This window comes from Hordeum vulgare, chromosome 5H, assembly GCF_904849725.1.
Source record: "Hordeum vulgare subsp. vulgare chromosome 5H, MorexV3_pseudomolecules_assembly, whole genome shotgun sequence".
In the NCBI taxonomy this organism is placed as follows: domain Eukaryota; kingdom Viridiplantae; phylum Streptophyta; class Magnoliopsida; order Poales; family Poaceae; genus Hordeum; species Hordeum vulgare.
Genome location: NC_058522.1, coordinates 112,053,399 through 112,072,315, shown reverse-complemented (window position 1 = coordinate 112,072,315; position 18,917 = coordinate 112,053,399).

The following is an 18,917-nucleotide window of genomic DNA, read 5'->3' as shown; positions in this document are numbered from 1 at the left end:
GAAAATCTTTTTGGGTTTTCTCAAAAGGACACAAAACAAGAAAACGAAAATAAACTAGCATGGATCATATAGTGGCAAAGTGTAAACACCGACTAACAAAGTAAAAGCATAAGCATGAATGTAAGGTCGGTGAGAACACGTACTCCCCCAAGCTTAGGCTTTTGGCCTAGCTTGGTCTACTCCCAAGGACGGTCTTGGCGAAATCCAAAATCATAATTGGGGTTATACGGGAGCGCTGCAGCCACTGCCTGAATAGATGCCTCACGAAGACGAGCTGCCGTCGCCTCCCTCTCGTACTCCTCTGCCTCTCCTATAGTTATGTAGTATCTCCGTTTAACCTGAAATTCAAAGAAAGCAGGAGCTGGAAGGGTAATATGGAAAGCACGATGCCGGTTAAATATCAATCGGTATAGGAGGGATTCATCATCCCTCTCAAGAAACTGGTAGCGTGTCAAAGCTACGCGGTCAAGGAAAGTTGTATGGAGCGGGGGATCTCCTGCGCGGATGGGTACTCCAAGAAAATTTGCTATGCGAGTGGCATAGATGCCGCCAAACAAATCTCCCTCAATAGCGTTTTTATTCGGCCTCCTTGCTATAATAGCTCCCATGTTGAAGATTTTGTCACCCGTAACTGCGCTCTTAAGGATAGTAAGGTCGGATGCGCACACGTGACAATGTTCAACCATGCCGTTAATGCATCTACCTATGAAGAGGGCAAAGTAGTGCAAGGCAGGGAAATGAATGCTTCCTATGGTAGCTTGCGTAATATCTCTAGTTTCTCCAACAGAAATACTAGAGAAGAAATCTCTAACCGAAGATTTAGCAGGATCTTTAAGATTACCCCCATCGAGTATTTTGCAAATCCTATTGAAATCCTCCAAATCCATGGCAAAAGATTTATCATATAAGTCAAACAGTATGGATGAGTCACGGCCAACTGAAAATTTAAATCTACGCACGAAAGAGGCAGTGAGCATAGCATACTGTTCACATTTATCTGAGAGGAATTCTTCTAACCCGGCATTGCGGACAAGTGTATCAAACTCATCCTTGAAGCCTGCTTCGATCATGAACTCATCGGAAGGCCATTCACATGGTTGTACCGGTGCGTCCCTTAGTTTATAAGGATTGGGCTCCCGAAAATAAAGACGGGGACCCTTCTTACTTGAGGAACCACCATGAAACTTCCTCCTGAACATAATTTCTCTTTGCTGAAATTTTTGAAGTTCAAGAGAAAAGTGAATAAGGACTAACCACACCTAGTAGAAACTACTCCAACTACTGCCTAGAGACTGTATCACGCGCTAAAACTACTTGGGACCAGCTAAAATCAACATTTCAAGCTCAAGAACAGGGTCACCAAGGTAGTAAGAATACGCGAAGGATAAAGCACTAGAGCAAAAACTAATTGGACCAATGGAGGAGTCACTTACCAAGGAGCAATTTCCCCAAAACGGTTCGGAGAATGATGCTTTGAGCAAGGAGATCGAAAATAACAGCCAAATGAGCAAGAACACGGGTTTGAGCTGCGAAACAATTTTTCTGGAGGAAGAAGAAGAGGATAGGAGCTGGAATGAGTGGAAGGGGCCCCTGTGGGCCCCACAAGCTTGCTCCCTGCGGCCAGGGGGGTGGCCCGCGGTGACAGGGCTTGTGGCCCACTGGGGTGGCCCCCAGGCCAGCTCTCTGTCCCAGTATTTTTCAAATATTCCAAAAAAAATCATACTAGATTTTCAGGACCATCGGAGAACTTTTATTTTCGAGGTATTTTTCTCCGAGACGCTAAAACAGAAAACAGGGAAAACTAAACTAAACCTATCATTTTTCTTCTAAGCAAAAGAAAATGAAAGCTTAAAACAGAGGTATGCGACTCTTTGGTTCATCCATTTCATGGTCATCGAAAGAAATCCGTCAATGGGGTTGATCAAATCCTTATGACAAACCTTTTCTCGAATCGCAAGAGAGAACGGAGAATTTCCGAATAGCCACTAAGTCACCTCAATGGGGATGTGAATCTCCCCAACAAGCATATCATACTTCATCTTGACACGAGGAATAGGGCATTCAAATCTCCCAATAAGAATCGATGAAGTTTTTTCGATAGAATTGATGCAATGTACTTGATATCGTTTCTTCGGAAAGTGCACGATATGCTCATTACCATTGACATGGAAAGTGACATTGCCTTTGTTGCAATCTATAACAGCCCCTGTAGTGTTTAAAAAGGGTCTTTCGAGGATGACAGCCATGGCATTGTCCTCGGGAATATCCAAGATAACAAAGTCTGTTAAGATCGTGGTGTTAGCAACCACAACAGGAACATCCTCGCAAATGCCGACAGGGAAAGCAGTTGATTTGTCGGCCATTTGCAGAGAGATTTCAGTGGGTGTCAACTTACGAGTTCAAGTCTACGATAAAGAGAGAGAGGCATAACACTAACTCCAGCTCCAAGGTCACATAAGGAAGTTCTTACGTAGTTTCCTTTAATGGAGCAAGGTATAGTGGGCACTCCGGGATCACCAAGTTTCTTAGGAGTCCCACCTTTGAAAGTGTAATTGGCAAGCATGGTGGAGATCTCCAGATCTGGTATCTTCCGTGTATTGGTCACGATATCTTTCATGTACTTGGCATACGGAGACATTTTGAGCATATCAAGTAACCACCTCTGCAGAAAGACGGGTCTTATCATTTCAATAAAGCGCTCAAAATCCTTCTCATCCTTTTTCTTGGATGGCTTAGGAGGAAAGGGCATAGGTCTCTTAACCCATGGCTCTCTTTCTTTACCATGCTTCCTAGCAGTGAAGTCATTCTTATCATATCTCTTAGGTTGTGGGTTATTAGGATTAACCATAGGTTCAATCTCCACATCCTCATCATTGCTAGGTTGAGCATTATTATGAACATCACTGTCCATATTGTCACCAGGTTCATGTTCATCACCAGATTGTGTTTCTGCATCAGACGCAGAAATATCATTTGGTTCTTTAGGTGTGACAGTATTTGGTGAACTACCATGCAGGTTTCTATCATCCTTCTTCTTCACCTTAGGATGACTGGGTGCATCTGCATTAATTCCTTGAGAATCTTGATCGATTCTCTTAGGATGACCTTCCGGATACAAAGGTTCCTGAGTCATTTTGCCTCCTCTAGTAATGACTCTGACAGAGTTGTCATTTAATTCATTGAGCAAGCATTCTGAGCTTTAAGTACCTGTTCTACCAGAGTAGTAATCATAGAGGCATGTTTACTCAAAAGCTTCAGATCATTGACATTTCTTTCTACACAAGCACTTAAGTGACCAAGCATACGAGTACTTTGTTCCAAATGTCTGCTAACATAGTCATTCAAACTCTATTGTTTGGCAACAAAGTTGTCAAATTCATCAAAGCATAGGCTAGCAGGTTTATCAAAAGGAATATCACTCTCATCAAACATACGTAGAGAATTTACTTCTACTACCTGTATCGGGTTATCGAGACCATGGATCTCTTCGATAGGTGGTAGATTTTTGACATCTTCAGATCTAATGCCTTTCTCTTGCATAGATTTCTTGGCTTCTTGCATATCTTCGGGACTGAGGAATAGAATACCTCTTTTCTTTGGAGTTGGCTTAGGAGGTGGTTCGGGAATAGTCCAAGCATTATCGTTGATCAAGATGTTATTCAGTAGAGTCTCAGTTTGTTCTACAGTTCGTTCCCTAAAAACACAACCCGCACAACTATCTAGGTGGTCTCTAGAAGCATCGATAAGTCTGTTATCGAAGATATCAAGTATCTTGTTCTTCTTAAGAGGGTGATCAGGCAAAGCATTCTATAGCTGGACGAGCCTCCCCCAAGCTTGTGGGAGACTCTCTTCTTGGAGTTGAGCAAAGTTGTATATTTCCTGCAAGGCAGCTTGCTTCTTATGGGCAGGGAAATATTTCTCACAGAAGTAATAGATCATATCCTGGGGACAACTCACACATCCAAGAGCAAGAGAAGTGAACCAGGCTTTAGCGTCATCCTTTAGAGAGAAAGGAAACAGCTTAAGGATATAGTAGTGGCGGATCTTCTCCTCACTAGTGAAAAGGGTGGCTATATCGTGTAGTTTGGTAAGATGGGCTACGACCGTCTCAGACTCATAACTGTGGAAAGGATCAGATTCGACTAGAGAGATTATCTCAGGGTCGACAGAGAATTCATAATCCTTATTGGTGATGAAGATAGGTGAAGTGGCAAACTTCGGGTCATATTTCATCCTAGCTTTCAGAGATTTTTCCTTCCACTTGAGAAGTAATTTCTTAGCGTCATAGGCATCCTTACACGCAAGAAAATCCTCAGCTATCTCTCCCTCCATAACGTAACCCTCTGGTATATCAGGCAATTCATATCTAGGAGAGCTAGATCTAGCAGGAGCAAAAGCAGGTTCTATCTCAATAGTATCGGCAGTTTCAGAAGCATCACGAGCATTGGCAGTAACTCTAGCAATATGAGCATCAAGGAATACCCCTAGTGGCACATCAGGCAAAGTAGTATCACTAGCAGTATCAAGCATAGCATCATCAGGCAAAATAGCATCTCTAGAATCATCAGGCAAAGTAGTATCAGGCATAGCATCAGGCATAGTATCAAGGATAGCATCATCAGGCATAGTATCAAGCATAGTATCTCTAGCAGTAGCATCATAAGCATCATCAATCACAGGCGACATACCAAGATTTCTAGCAGGAGGTGATGTGGCAAACTTACTCATAACTGAAGGTGAATCAAGTGCACAGCTAGATGGCAGTTCCTTACCTCCCCTCGTAGTTGAGGGCAAGACTTTGGTCTTTGGATCCTTCAGATTCTTCATAGTGATCAGCAGATATAAATCCCAAGTGACTCAGAGAATATAGCAATACCTCCCCGGCGACGGCGCCAGAAAAAATGCTGACTCCGTGACAACAGACATTCCCCTGCAACGGCACCAGAAGAATGCTGCTAGCACTCTCCGGCAATCGAAACTAGAAGAATGTTGTTGACAGCCCACCAGCGCGTGGGATCGCAGCAGTTTTTGAGGGTAGAGTATTCGACCCAAAATTGTTGATACGCCAAAAGGAGGTGAGAGGATACTCTCGAGTATTAGCAGCTGAATTTATCAGATTCAACCACACTTGAAAGATTAGTATCTCCAAGCAAAGAGTTAGCAGCAAAGTAGTATGATAACAACGGTGTCAGAAACAATCTATTGACGGCGGACTATTCCTAACGGTTGTATCAATGGCGTCAGAAGTTGCCCTATGACGGAAATTGTCTGTTCCCGTCAACGACCAGCGTATCAAAATTGTAAAAGGTAGCAGCAGTGTAACTAGTAACAGCAGTGGCAAGGAACATCAGTAGTGACAGCGGTAGCAAGTAGCAACAGTAGCAAGCGACAGTAGTAACAGCAGTAGTTGCAGAGCAAGACAAGTAACAGCAGTAGCAGCAGAGCAAACTCGTAGGCAATGGGTCGGTGATTCGTTTGGATGATATTCATCATGCAACAGTTATAACACGGAGATATATGTGGCTAGCTCATGTTCGTCAATGTGATGTAGGCATGCATTCCATGTGTAGTCATACGTGCTTAGGGAAAAGTACTTGCATGACATCTATTGTCCATCCCTCCCGTGGCAGCAGGGTCCAAAAGGATACTACAGGATATTAAGGTTCTCCTTTTAATAAAGAACAGGAACAACGCATTAGCACTTGGTGAACACATGAACTCCTCAAACTATGATCATCACCGGGAGTGGTTCCGGTTATTGTCACTCCGGGGTTGCCAGGTCATAACACATAGTAGGTAACTACAACTTGCAAGATCGGATCTAAAACACACATATATTGGTGACAACATAATAATTTCAGATCTGAAATCATGGCACTCGGGCCCTAGTGACAAGCATTAAGCATGGCAAAGTAGTAGCAACATCAATCTCAGAACATAGTGGATACTAGGGATCAATCCCCGTCAAAACTAACTCGATTACATGATAGATCTCATCCTACTCATCACCGCCCAGCGAGCCTACGAATAGATTACTCACGAACGATGAAGAGCTTCATAGAATTGGAGAGGGAAGAAGGTTGATGATGACAATGGCAACGATTTCCCCTCTCCGGAGCCCAAAACGGACTCGAGATCTGTCCTCCAGATGAAGAACAGGATTTGGCGGCGCCTACGTAACGCAAACACGACGAAATCTTCTCTTCTGATTTTTTTCTGGGCGAAAGTGAATTTATAGATCTGAGATTAGGGGCGGTAGAGCCACGTGGGCCCCACAAGCTTGGTTGCCGCGGACAGGGGGTGGCCGCGGCAACAGGGCTTGTGGCCCACTGACCCACCCCCTCTGGTGGATCTTTGCGCGGGTATTTTCATATTTTCCAGAAAAATTCTCCGTAAATTTTCAGGACGTTCCGAGAACTTTCATTTCTGCACAAAAACAACACCATGGCAATTCTGCTGAAAACAGGGTCAGTCCGGGTTAGTTCCATTCAAATCATGCAAATTAGAGTCCAAAACAAGGGCAAAAGAGTTTGGAAAAGTAGATACGATGCAGACGTATCACTACTGCTGTCACTACTGCTGTTACTTGCTGCTGTTGTCACTACTGCTGTTCCTTGCTGCTGCTGTCACTACTGATGTTACTTGCTACTTTGCTGCTACCTGTTGCAAGACTTTTCTGGAGCCGTAGCCGGGGAAGCATTATTCTCAAGAATAGTTCCCTGTCAACGTGCTATTTACTGGCGCCATTGATACAACAAGTTAGGAATTGTCTACCGTCAACAGATCCTTTTCTGACACCGTTGCTATCATACCACTTTGCTACTGATACTTTGCTTGAGACACTAATCTTTCAGGTGTGGTTGAAATTGACAAACTCAGCTGCTAATACTTGAGAATATTCTTTCGCTTCCCCTTGTGTCGAATCAATAAATTTGGGTTGAATACTCTACCCTCGAAAACTGTTGCGATCCCCTACACTTATGGGTTATCAAGACTATTTCCTGGCGTCGTTGCCGGGGAGGCACAGCTATATTCTCTGAGTCACTTGGGATTTTCGTCTGCTGGTCACTATGAACAATCCGATAGATCCAAGAACTGAAATCTTGCCTTCCACTACGAGGACAGATAAGGAACTGCCATCTAGCTATGCACTTGATTCACCTTCAGTTATGAGTAAGTTTGCGACATCGCCTCCTGCTAGAAATCTTGATATGTCGCCTGTGCTTGATGATGCTACTTCTGCTGCCCATGATGCTTATGATGATGCTATGCTTGATACTATGCCTGATGATTCTATGCTTAATACTATGTCTGATGATGCTATGCCTGATACTTCTTTGCCACTAGGTGCATTCCTTGATGAACAAATTGCTAGAGTTGCTGCTAGACGTGATGATACTTCTGAAACTGCGGATACTATTGAAATAGAACCTGGTACTATGCCTGAATTGCCTGTTATGCCTGAACGCTATGTTATGGAGGGAGAGATAGCTGAGGACTTTCTTGCATGTAAGGATAGCTATGATGTTGAGAAATTACTGCACAAGTGGAAAGAAAAATCTCTGAACGCTAGGATGAAATACGACCCCAAGTTTGCTACTTCGCCTATCTTTGTGACTGATAAGGATTATGAATTCTCTGTCGACCCTGAGTTAATCACTCTGGTCGAATCTGATCCTTTTCACGGTTATGAGTCTGAAACGGTTGTAGCCCATCTTACCAAACTGCACGATATAGCCACCCTATTCACTAGTGAGGAAAAGATCCACCACTACTATATCCTCAAGTTGTTTCCTTTCTTGCTAAATAATGATGCTAAGACCTAGTTCACGTCTCTTGCTCCTGGTTGTGTGCGTAGCCCCCAGGATATGGTCTACTACTTCTCTGAAAAATATTTTCCTGCCCATAAGAAGCAAGCTGCCTTGCAGGAAATACACAACTTTGCTCAAGCTGAAGAAGAGAGTCTCCCACAAGCTTGGGGGAGGCTCATCCAGCTACTGAATGCTTTGCCTGATCACCCTCTTGAGAAGAATGAAATACTTGATATCTTCTATAATGGACTTGCCGATGCTTCCAAAGACCACCTAGATAGTTGTGCACGTTGTGTTTTTAGGGAAAGAACCGTAGAACAAGCTGAGATTCTACTGAATAACATCTTGTGCAATGAGAATGCTTGGACTATTCCCAAACCACCTCCTAAGCCAACTCCAAAGAAAAGAGGTATTCTATTCCTCAGTCCTGCAGATATGCAAGAAACCAAGAAATCTATGCGAGAGAAAGGCATTAAATCTAAAGATGTCAAAAATCTACCCCCTATCGAAGAGATCCATGGTCTTGATAACCCGATACAGGTAGTAGAAGTAAATTCTCTATGTAGGTTTGATGAGAGTGATATTCCTTTTGATAAACCTGCTAGCCTATGCCCGGATGAATTTGATAAGTTTGTTGCCAAACAACAGAGTTTCAATGATTATGTTAGCAGACAATTGGAACAGAATGCTCGTATGCTTAGTCATTTAAGTGCTTGTGTGGACAGAAATGTCAATGATCTTAAGCTTCTGAGTAAACATGCCTCTATGGTTAATACTCAGGTAGAACAAGTACTTAAAGATCAAAATGACTTGCTCAATGAGTCGTTACTAGAGGCGGTAGAATGACCCAGGAACCTTTGTATCCTGAGGGTCATCCGAAGAGAGTTGAACAAGATTCTCAAGGAGTTAGCACTGATACACCTAGTCATCCTAGAAAGAAGAAGAAAGATGATAGGAACCTGCACGCTAGCAACCCTGTTGTTGCTACTCCTGAGAGTCCAAACGATGCCTCTGTCTCTGATGCTGAAACACAATCTGGTGATGAACATGAGCCTAATGATAATATCAATAGTGATGTTCATGATGATGCTCAATCTAGCAATGATAAGGATGTGGAGATTGAACATGTTGATCTTGATAACCCATAGCCTAAGAATAGAAGATACAATAAGAATGACTTCACTGCTAGGAAGCACTGTAAAGAAAGGGAACCATGGGTTCAGAAACCCATGCCCTTTCCTCCCAAACCATCCAAGAAAAAGGATGATGAGGATTTTGAGCGATTCGTTGAAATGATCAGACATGTCTTTCTGCAAATGCGTTTGACAGATATGCTCAAAATGTCTCCTATGCTAAGTACATGAAAGATATGGTGACTAATAAGAGGAGGATACCTGAGGTTGATATTTCCACCATGCTTGCTAATTATACCTTCAAGGGTGGAACTCCTAAGAAACTAGGTGATCCCGGTGTGCCCACTATACCTTGCTCCATTAAAGGCAACTATGTTAGAACTGCGTTATGCGACCTTGGAGCCGGTGCTAGTGTTATGCCTCTCTCTCTTTATCATAGACTTGAACTGGATAAGTTGACACCCACTAAAATCTCTCTGCAAATGGCCGACAAATCAACTTCTTTCCCTATCGGCATTTGCAAGGATGTGCTTGTTGTGGTTGCTAACGTCACCATCTTAACAGACTTTGTTATCTTGGATATTCCCGAGGACGATGCCATGTCGGTCATTCTCGGAAGACCCTTCTTAAACACCGCACGAGCAGTTATATATTGCAACAAAGGCAATGTACTTTCCATGTCAACGGTAATGAGCATACGGTGCACTTTCCGAAGAAACAATATCGAGTACATTGCATCAATGCTATCGAAAAAACTTCATCGATTCTTATTGGGAGCTTTGAATGCCCTATTCCTCGTGTCAAGATGAAGTGTGATTTTCTTGTTGGGGAGATACACATCCCCATTGAGGTAACCTAGTGACTATTCGAAAATTATCCGTCTTCTTTTGCGATTCGAAAAGGTTTGTCGAGGAGACTTGATCAACCTCATTGGTGGATTTTCTTTCGATGACCATGAGATGGATGAATCGAGGAGTGACAAACCTCTGTTCCAAACTTTCACTTTAGGTTGCTTAGAATAAAAATGATAGATTTAGTTTAGTTTTCCCTGTTTTCTGTTTTGCCGTCCGGTAGAAAGGTACCCCGAAAATAAAAGTTCTCCGAACGTCCTGAAAATCAAGTACGATTTTTTCTGGATTTGTTGAAAAATACTGAGACGAAGAGCTTGTCTGGGGGTTGTACCAGTGGGCCACAAGCCTAGGGGCGCAGGCTCCCCCCTGGCCACGCCACCCAGGCTTGTGGGGCCCACAGGCACCCCCTCCACTCATTCTTGCTCTCATCTGGTTCTCCTACCTCCAGAAAAAATCGTTTCGCGGCTCAAACCCGTGTTCTTGCTCCTCTTGCTGGGATTTTCTATCTGTTTGCTCAAATCACCATTCTCCAAACTGTTTTGGGGAAATTACTCCTTGGTAAGTGACTCCTCCATTGGTCCAATTAGTTTTTGCTCTAGTGCCTTATACTTCGCGTATTTTTGCTGCCTTGGTGACCATGTTCTTGAGCTTTGCATGCCAATTTTAGCTGGTCCCAAGTAGTTTGATGCGTAATATGGCCTCTAGGCACTTGTGGGAGTAGTTGCTACTAGTTTAGTTGAGCCTTGTTCACTTTTCCTTTGGGTCATTGAAAATTTCAGAAAAGGAAGATGTTCAGGAGAAACTATCATGGTGGTTCCTCAAGCAAGAGAGGTCCCCGTCTTGCGATTAGGGAGCCTGATCCTTACCTACCAAGGGACGCGCAGGTACAACCATGTGAATGGCCTTCTGATGAATTTATGATTGAGGCAGGTTTCAAAGATGAGTTTGATGCACTTGTTCACAACGTCGGACTCGAAGAATTCATATCCGATAAATGTGAACAGTATGTTGCTCTCACTGCCTCTTTTGCTCGTAGATTCAAATTTTCAGCTGGCCGTGAGACATCGGTACTGTTTGATCTCTATGATAAATCGTATACCACGGATTTAGAGGATTTCAATAGAATTTGAAAAATACCTATTTGGGGTAGCCTCAATGATCCTCCTAAATCTTCGGTTAGAGATTTTTGCTCTGGTATTACTGTTGGAGAAACTAGAGACATTACGCAAGCTACCATGGGGAGTATTCATTTTCCTGCCTTGCATTACTTTGCCCTCTTCATAGGCAGATGCATTAATGGCAAGATTGAGCATTGTCACCTCTGCGCACCCGACCTTAGTATCCTTAAGAGCATAGTGACGGGTGAAAAGAGTTTCAACATGGGAGCTATAATAGCAAGGAGGCTGAATAACAATGCTAATGAAGGGGATTTCTTTGGTGGGATCTATGCCACTCGCATAGAAAATTTTCTTGGAGTACCCATCCGCGAAGGAGATCCCCCGCTCCATACAGCTTTCCTTGACCGCGTCGCTTTGACACGCTACCAGTTCCTTGAGAGGGATGACGAATCCCTCCTATACCATTTGATATTTAACCGGCAGCGTGTTTTCCATATTACCCTTCCTGCTCCTGCCTTCTTTGACTTTCAGGTAAAACGAAGATATTACATAACCAGAGGAGAGGCAGAGGAGTATGAGAGGGAGTCAAAGGCTGCTCGTCTCCGTGAGGCAGCTATTCAGGCAGTGGCTGCAGCGCTCCCGTATAACCCCCATTATGATTTTGGGTTTCGCCAAGACCATCCTTGGGAGTAGACCAACTTAGGCCAAAAGCCTAAGCTTGGGGGAGTACGTGTTCTCACCGACTTTACATTCTTGCTTATGATGTCACTTTGTTCGTCGGTGTTCACACTTTGCCAATGTATCATCCATGCTAGTTTATTTCTTTTTCTAGTTTTCTTTTCGTGTGTCTGTCTAGTTTGAGAAAGAACAAAAAGATTTTCTTTTTCTTCTTTTGCTTGTTGGGAGCTTTCCCGTGTAGATAGTTTTCTTTTTCTTTGGGTCAAGGTATAAGATATTGGTTACAATGTTTAGTGGCTCTTGCATGCATACCTGTTTAGCTTTCAAAGAGCCATATTACTTTGTCTTCTCCTTTGTGTGTTTTCCTGCAGATTCCAGCTTTAGCCAATGCACGAGCACGCTTATTATTGTTCACATTGTTTGGTCGTGCAAGTGAAAGGCAATAATGACGATATATGATGAAGTGACTGAGCCTGGAAAAGCTGGTATGAACTCGATCTATTTTGTTTTTGTAAATATGACTAGCTCATCATGCCTGATTCAGCTTTGTTGTGAGAGAAACATCTTTGCAATGACAACTTAGAAATCATAGTTGCTTATGCCATGCTTACTTAGCTAGGAGCTTATAATGGTTTGTCTTGGATGCCCACATGAATGTTGAGATGACTATGATGTAGTATGATAGGATGGTATCCTCCTTTGAATGATTCAAGTGGCTTGACTTGGCGCATGTTTACGCATCTAGTTGAAACAAAATCAACATAGCCTCTATGATATTCATGTTCATGGTGATTTATGTCCTACTCATGCTTGCACTCAATGTTAGTTAATCTCATTGCATTTTGATGACTGTTGTCGCTCTCTAGTTGGTCGCTTCCCAGTCTTTTGCTAGCCTTCACTTGTACTAAGCGGGAATACTGCTTGTGCATCCACCTCCATAAACCCAAAGTTCTGACATATGAGTCCACCATACCTACCTATGTGCGGTATCTACCTGCCGTTCCAAGTAAATTTGCATGTGCCACTCTCTAAACCTTCAAGAAATAATCTGTTTTGCATGCCCGAACCGCTCATGTGGTGACACGGGGCTATTAGTATCTTCCATGCTAGGCGTGTTATCCTCGATATGTGTTTATTCACTATCATTCACGAGAAAGGGGCCGGTAATTGGAATTCCCAGTTCCATGCTCAAATCGAAAAGATAATTACAAACAAAACTCCCCCAGGATTGATGTTGGTATGGACGGTACCCGAGGATTCGGCTAGCCGTGGAGTGTGATTGATTGGTGGTGGGGGAATAAAAACTTTACTTTTCTGTTTGGGAACCGCCTATAGCATGTGTAGCGTGGAAGATGTTGAGAACTCTAAGTCATTGCGTTGACAATGAAAGCATGCCACCGAAAACTATTATCTCTGTTTTCAAAGCTTGAGCTCTGGCACCTCTGCAAATCAATGTTTCTCTCTGCGAAGGGCCTGTCTATTTATGTTCCTATTGAGTCATCCTCCTCTTACAAAAGCACCAATTAGAGAGCACCTCTGTCATTTTTATGGTTTGCTTTTAACTATGTTGAGTATGACTGTGACTGGATCTTCATTGCCTTGAATTACAATGTTTAGTCAGCCCTTGATCTTTGAAGGTGCTCTGCATTTATGTTTTGCGGTCTCAGAAAGAGCAAGCGAGATACCATCTATTCGTACTGCTTCATGTTGTTTTCATTGAAGTGTTGACATTTGAGGCTTATTATTATTTGCTCGCTAGTTAATTATGCCATTGATATGAGTTTACCGTGAGACCTAGATGTCATTTGCTTATGTGGTTCATTTGTGATCTTGCTGAAATTCTGGTTATGAGTTAGACATAGTTGCAACAACAAGATCAAACATAGTTCGTCAAAGTTTTTCTTTTGTCTCTTTCAGTTTGTCAACTGAATTGCTTGAGGACAAGCAAGGGTTTAAGCTTGGGGGAGTTGATACGTCTCCGTCGTATCTACTTTTCCGAACTCTTTTGCCCTTGTTTTGGAATCTAATTTGCATGATTTGAATGGAACTAACCCGGACTAACGCTGTTTTCAGCAGAATTGCCATGGTGTTGTTTTTGCGCAGAAATAAAAGTTCTCAGAATGTCCTGAAAATTGACGGAGAATTTTTTTGGAATTAATGAAAAATACCTGCACAAAGATCCACCGAAGGAGGTGGGCCAGTGGGCCACAAGCCCACAAGCCGCGGCCACCCCCCCCCCCAAGGTCGCGCCATGAGGGCTTGTGGGGCCCACGTGGCGCCACCGCCTCCAAACTCAGCTCTATTTATTCCGTCTCGCCCGGAAAAAATCAGAGAGAAGGATTCATCGCGTTTTACGATGCGGAGGCGCCGCCACCTTCTATTCTTCATATGGAGGGGAGATCTGGAGTCCGTTCTAGGCTTCGGAGGGGGGAAATCGTCCCCATCGTCATCATCAAACTTCCTCCATCGACAATTCCATGATGTTCTTCACCGTTCGTAAATAATCTCATCGTAGGCTTGCTGGACGGTGATGAGTTGGATGAGATCTATCATGTAATCGAGTTAGTTTTGACGGGGATTGATCCCTGGTATCCACTATGTTCTGAGATTGATGTTGCTACTACTTTGCCATGCTTAATGCTTGTCACTAGGGCCCGAGTGCCATGATTTCAGATCTGAATCTATTATGTTGTCGCCAATATATGTGTGTTTTAGATCCTATCTTGCAAGTTGTAGTCACCTACTATGTGTTATGACCCGGCAACCCCGGAGTGACAATAGCCGGAACCACTCCCGGAGATGACCATAGTATGAGGAGTTCATGTATTCACCAAGTGTTAATGCGTTGGTCCGGTTCTTTATTAAAAGGAGAACCTTAATATCCCGTAGTTTCCATTAGGACCCTGCTGCCACGGGAGGAATGGACAATAGATGTCATGCAAGTTCTTTTCCCTAAGCACGTATGACTACATACAGAATACATGCCTACATTAGATTGACGTACGGGAGCTAGTTACTTATCTCGCCGTGTTATAGCTGTTACATGATGAATCACATCCGGCATACTCATCCATCACCGATCCACTGCCTACAAGTCTTTTACTACTGGTTCTTTCTATGTTACTTTGCTGCTACTGTTGTCACTACTGCTGTTACTTGCTGCTGCTGTCACTACTGTTGTTCCTTGGTGCTGCTGTCACTACTGCTGTTACTTGCAACTTTGATGTTACCTGTTGCAAGACTTTTCTGGAGCCATAGCCGGGGAAGCATTATTCTCAAGAATAGTTCCCCGTCAATGTGTTGTTTACTGGCGCCATTGATACAACAAGTTAGGAACAGTCTGCCGCCAACAGGTCCTTTTGTGACACCGTTGCTATCATACCACTTTGCTACTGATACTTTGCTTGCAGACACTAATCTTTCAGGTGTGGTTGAAATTGACAAACTCAGCTGCTAATACTTGAGAATATTCTTTTGCTTCCCCTTGTGTCGAATCAATAAATTTGGATTGAATACTCTACCCTCAAAAATTGTTGCGATCCCCTACACTTGTGGGTTATCACCCGTCTTTTGGACGAAGTTGCTCAAGTCGGAGCAGTCCGGCGGTCGGACATAGGTTCCCTGAAAATTAGACAGGAAGGCTTCCTCAAGCTCTTCCCAACTTCTAATAGAATCTTTGGGTAAGTTGTTTAACTAGTGTCGTGCTGGACCTTTTAGCTTTAGGGGCAGGTACTTGATGGCGTGGAGGTCATCTCTTGCCATATGGATGTGAAGAAGGAAATCTTCTGTCCCCACGGCGGGGTATGTAGTCCCGTCGTATTGTTCTATGTTTAGGGGTTTAACTCTTCGAGGAAATGGTGTTGCATGACCTCATCTGTGAAGCAAAGTGGGTGAGCGGCGCCTCTGACCCGGGTTATACTATGCCGGGATAGGCTGTTGGTTGTGCTCGGTACGATTCCTAGTCTTTGTTGCTGTGGGTAAGTCAAGGTAGGTCTCCATCCCATCAAGTGGGAGAGTACCTTCTGGATCCATAGTTGGATCTGTTGCGACCTGTTCTGTTGTTCAAGTCATGACGTAGTTCATGTTTGCCCCTAGGCTACACATGTTCCTTTCCTTTCCTGTGGGGAGACCGGGTCTATACTCGGCTTCTCTGGCTGCTCTGTCGCACTATCGAGGTGGTCCATCGGGCTGGTCGTATTGTGTGCGCCTGGGGGACACGAGCTCTGGGGCCTCATCGTCGAACTGAGGCAGCAGGTGCCCGTGTGGGTAGCTTTTTTTTAAGCCGGCCACTCGGTACCATATCCTTCTTCGGTTGCGAGTACTTTTATCCATCTATTATTGATGGTGTCTTCTTTGACTTTAAGTCGTTGTTGCTTCTCCTGGAGGCTGCGAGCGGCAGCTCTAAGTTGTGTCCTGAATTGTTCTTGACCTTTAAGGTCCTCGCAAACTATGAAGTCTTCGGCCTCCAAGCTGTCATCCACGTCGTCGGGAGGGAGGTATATGTCATCGTCTGAATCGTCGGGGTCATCAGGATCGGACTATCCTTCAGGCTTGTTCGGGCCCTCTGGTGGTTGCTCGAGAGCTCCGAGGTTACCGATGTCCTGTTGGGTTGTGTTCTCCCTGGTTCTCTGTATGGTCCCCCTTCCCTTGTTCGCCTTGGATTCTTTGCATTTCTTTTGGCCCTTCGATGGCTTCTCCTCGCACTTATCGTCATTTTGTAGTACGATGGTATGATCGCCATTGTCGTCGGGTGTGTCCACCATGTAAACGTCGTAGGTGGAGCTGGCAGTCCATCACCCAGTGCTTACAAGGGCGGGGTCATCAGCCGCATAATCCATGTCTTCAACCACTTAGGAGGCGTAATCCAATACATAGGTTAAGTCTTTGACGGTGGCTACCAAGTGGGTGGTGGGTGGGCCGTAAAAGTCATCAGAATCCTCGTGTGGACCGGTCTGAGGATAGCTCAGGTTTGGGCCATCTGCGATTTTCAACGATTGGATCTGGTCGAGCACCTTGTTTAACATCGAGAGGTTGTATAGATCGATCTATTGATGGTTTTCCATAGCTTCCGCGAGGGATGCGAGTTCGACAATGGCCGTCTGCAGTTTCCCGAGCATAGAGGTCAGATCCGAGCTCGAAGCCAACTCTTCAAAGAGGAAACCGAGGTCATGGATGAACAAGAGACCCAAAATCAAGGCTTCGACATTTTGGAGCTCATCGGAAGAAACCGTGATCTTAGCACGGAGAATATTTCCCCGGGAGTCGACGGAGAACTCGAGGTTCTTGAACCTTATCTCCTGTTCAGGGACGAGACATCCGATCTGGCCAAGGTGGCCGATCGGGTCGGCGCGCAGCGTGAAGCTGCCGAACGTGAGAACCTACCCGGGGACGAAGATGTTTGTGTTTCTCAATCGGTCGAGTACGATCAAGCACGCCATCAATCCTTCCAGCGATCCTAGAGCAGAAATATCAATGAAATCACCAATGTCGGTGTCAAAGTCGATGGATCTCGGGTAGGGGTGTCCCGAACTATGGACCTTGGATCGATGGGTTGCACGAGACGAAGGAGACAATATTTACCCAGGTTTGGGCCCTCTTGAGGAGGTAAAACCCTACGTCCTACTTGATTATATTGATGGTGCATGAGTATTACAAAGTTGATCTACCTCGAGATTGTATGAGCTAAAACCCTAGATGAGTCAACTTGCCTATGTGGAGGAAACCCTCTGATTTATATAGATACCAGGGGTCCCTAGGGTTACATACAACCGACCTCGGTTGGGGGTAGACGTGCCAATGTAGCCTACTCCACTTGGATGACACGCCAGTCCTTGGAGCCTTCCTACTTGTTTCCGAGGTCGTCATGCAGTCCGGTCTTTAATAATGCGGCCCATTAGTTCAGCCTATGAACAACGGCCCGACCATGCGAGGACCCCTTAATCCCAGACTCCCTCACTCATCTCCATCAACATCTTCACCAGAATCATCTCATCTCAAACCCTAGTTTACCTCTTGTATTCAATATTTGTACCTAAACCCGAGACTGGAACTTGCGGGTTGCTTGTAATGTTGATTACATCTTTTAGTTGATGCTAGTTGGTTTACTTGGTGTAAGATTACATGTTCAGATCTGTTAGCATATTAGATATCCCTCTAATCTTGAACATGAACGTGATTTGTGAGTAGCTACTATTGTTCTTGAGGACATGGGAGAAGTCTTGTTACAAACTATCATGTGAAGTTGGTATTCGATCAATATTTTGATGACATGTATGTTGTGTTTCCTCTAGTGGTGTCGTGTGAACGTCGACTACATGACACTTCACCATATTTGGGCCGTGATAAAAGCATTGTGGAATAGGAAGTATATGATGGGTGGCGAGAGTGAAAAAACTTAAAACCTAGTTTATCTACTATTATGTAAGTGGCTGACTTGGATCCATATGTTTCATGCTATGATTAGATTTATCTTAATTCTTCATTCATAGTTGTGGAAGCTTATGGAAGGGGGTAATCACTAGTAGCTTATTTGTTCAAGTAAGAACATCACCTTAGCACCGGTGCACCGACGTCTACAATGCAACTTTATTCTTGTAGACGTTGTTGGGCCTCCAAGTGCAAAGTTTTGTACGACGGCAGCAAATTTCCCTCAAGTGGATTACCTAAGGTTTATCAGTTCGTGGGAGTCATAGGAATAATATGGTCTCTCTCAAATAATCCTGCAATCAAATACAAGAAATCTCTTGTGTCCCCAACACACCCGATACAATGGCAAATTGTATAGGTGCACTAATTCGGCGAAGAGATGGTGATACAGGTGTAGCATGGATAGTAGAAATAGATTTTTATAATCTGAATAAATAAAAACATCTAGGTAACAAGCAGTAAACAGAATGCAAAATGGTATGTTAATGCTTAGAAACAAGGCCTAGGGTTCATACTTTCACTAGTGCAATCTCTCAAGAATGCTAACATAGTAGAATCATATGATCATCCCCCAACGTGCAACAATGAATCACTCAAAACTTCCTATTAGGGGAAAACATAACAAGAAGTTGTTGTAGGCAACGAACTACCACAAAGTTATTCTTTCCAATCAATCTTTTAAGCTATTCCTATAGGTGTCGCAAACAGCCCTAGAGTTTGTACTAGAATAAAACCTATGATATATATCAATCAACCCTAATGTCACCTAGATACTCCAATGTCACCTCAAGTATCCGTGGGTTAATTATTCGACATGCATTCATCATGTTCGATCGAACACAAAGAACTTCAAATATTACTACAAGATTTCTATCATAGAAAGTCGGATGAAAATGTGCA